Below are 2,609 nucleotides of genomic sequence, written 5' to 3'. Positions count from 1 at the left end.
GACAAACACGAAGTTGCCTTATACATTCTGTACCTTGTTCATCATAAATTTTTGCATTAATTTAATGATTCAAAGATATTGGATTTCAATGTTGTTTATTGCTATTATTATCAACTGTTGCTTTTGGTTTCCTCTTGAACTCAGTTCTGAGGGCATTCCTCATTCACATGATCCTGACCCTGGTTCTGCCAATGCCATCACAAAGAGAATTTGATCCTGACCTATGGTGTGAATCTAAAACCATTTTTTCTTTATTCTGTGCTCTGTTTTGTTTTTCAGAAAGCACCCATGAAACCATGAAACAATGACTTTACAAATAAAGTATGGATTGAAGAATAAATCTTAAGTCCTTAGTCTCTGTTAATATTCGTTGTACAGCTTGGAGATCCACAGCCTGGTACTGGAGTCACAGTGATATCACAGAAAATATAGACACGCAAAACATCTGATTCTCCTATGTGTTTAGAATGTATTTATCCATTTATTTTTGTAGCAGTCTTGAGAGTTTTGTGAAAGTAGCAGTAGAGAGCATAGTGACACTGCTTTACACATCTGTGGCATGTGCTGGCTGTGTCTTCTGAGTTAGTCTTCCTTATGTGCATCTGAAAACCAAATTGCAGATTCTAACCTTAGCTATAGTCAAATGATGCCAGTACAATCTCAATGTCTGTAGAGGCTCTCAGAGTCAATTCCAGTGCAGATCTTTATTTCCTTATTCTGGCCATGAAACTAATGTATTTTGGAGATTCAGTCAAATATAAAACATCCCTGCCATGAGCCGCAGTCTTAAACATGACCACAGTCAACATCTGATCAGGAACATGCTCTCTAACACAAGGGTTTGCCACTCCCTTACTAAGTTTATGGAGGAGTTATAATTCTATGTTTTTAATTTGTTCCCAAGTAGATAACTGGAATTAGTATAGATTAATGAATTAATTTGTCACATCAAATAAGAGACTCCTTTTATATGAAAAAATCAATATATACTTAAATAAATTAAGATCTTAGTTTTTCTCACTTTCTTTTTTGTTTCCAACATGGAGAGGTTTAATGAGAGAAGAAGAGTATTAGAGGGGAGGACAAAGGAAGCCGGCCATGGGAACCTGGAGGGAAGGGGAGGGGAATGGAGAAAGAAGGGACAGGGACAAAGAGGACATGAGAGGAGGAAGAGCAAGAGAGAGCAAGAGTTTATTCTGACTTTCAAAATATCCCAATAATGTAATAGAAGAAAATGAAATAAGCATAAAAACAAATGCTATGGGTTGGGGATTTAGCTCAGTGGTAGAGCGCTTGCCTAGGAAGTGCAAGGCCCTGGGTTCGATCTCCAGCTCCGAAAAAAAAAAAGAACCAAAAACAAACAAACAAACAAACAAACAAAAAGAACAAATGCTATATATCTTTGCTATCATGTTTGGGAATTTTTTGAGATTTCAAAAATTTAAAGTCTAGACATGACCTAAAATATTAAATATGGATGACATGATGGTTGATCTTGCATGTGAACCTGGTTGGATTAAGAAATGTCTAGGAGGTTGGTAAGGCACAGGCACCTCTGAATGTGTATTGGATGAGAGAACACTGACATAAGCACAAGGTCGCAGACATAATGAATGGATTATCCCTTGATAGATTTACAAAATGACAGCCTGATTGGGAGGTAGTAAATGACAGAAGATAAGGCCTTGTTAGAATTGGGAGTGCACAGGATGTTGTCTTTGATACTCTGGTCTCTCTTTTTATGCCCTTTGTCTGCTTCCATTCAATCAACAGGGGCAAGAAACAGTTCTGACTATTCTTACTGATAAAATGCTCGCCTAATCCAATGGAGTTAAGCAACTATGGGCTGAACCTTGTAAAGCCAGGAGCCTAAGTAAACCCTTCTCCCATTAAGGAACATAATTTTTGATTACAAAATGTAAAAGTTGCAAAGCTAACAAAGACCCTCTACTTTAATCTGTTTATAAAATTGAACACATACGTAAACACACACACATTTATTTATGAGACTTGCATTAAAATAATCTCATATTGGAAGACAGATAACTATACAACTATCCAGGTGCTAACCAGAGATTTTAAAAGTTTAGTGAAAGATATCTCTCTATATTCCAAATTACTTTAGAGTAATAAAAGTTTTGTTGTTTTTCTTGATATATTTTTGAAAACCTAATATATTTGATGATATGATATAGAAATATATGGCCTACATTTATTTAATTATTGTATTACTCCAAATATGAAGCTTTTACTGAAAAATCAATACATATATAATCTACTATATTATATAATACATTATATTTGTATATGCATATGTAAATATGTCTATTTAGAAATATAGAAATATACTTAATAAAGATGAACAATCATCTAATGTACATGACAATATGATTTAGATATAATGCTGAAATTTTGGAATAAAAAAATCGTAAAAACAGTTGAGAGTACAACTCAGAGGACTTTTTTCTTAATGAGAGAAAAATAAATCATTTGTAAGAAAATTGAAAGCTTCTTCAGTTTGGTCAGGTAACAGCAACAGAAACTCCTTCACTTTTGATTTGAGTGTAGAGTCCTAGCATAACATGACTTTTCTGCCTTCCAACATATCT

Source organism: Rattus norvegicus, chromosome 4, assembly GCF_036323735.1.
Source record: "Rattus norvegicus strain BN/NHsdMcwi chromosome 4, GRCr8, whole genome shotgun sequence".
In the NCBI taxonomy this organism is placed as follows: domain Eukaryota; kingdom Metazoa; phylum Chordata; class Mammalia; order Rodentia; family Muridae; genus Rattus; species Rattus norvegicus.
The sequence above is the reverse complement of the archived record's forward strand: the minus strand, read 5'-3'. Positions refer to the sequence as shown.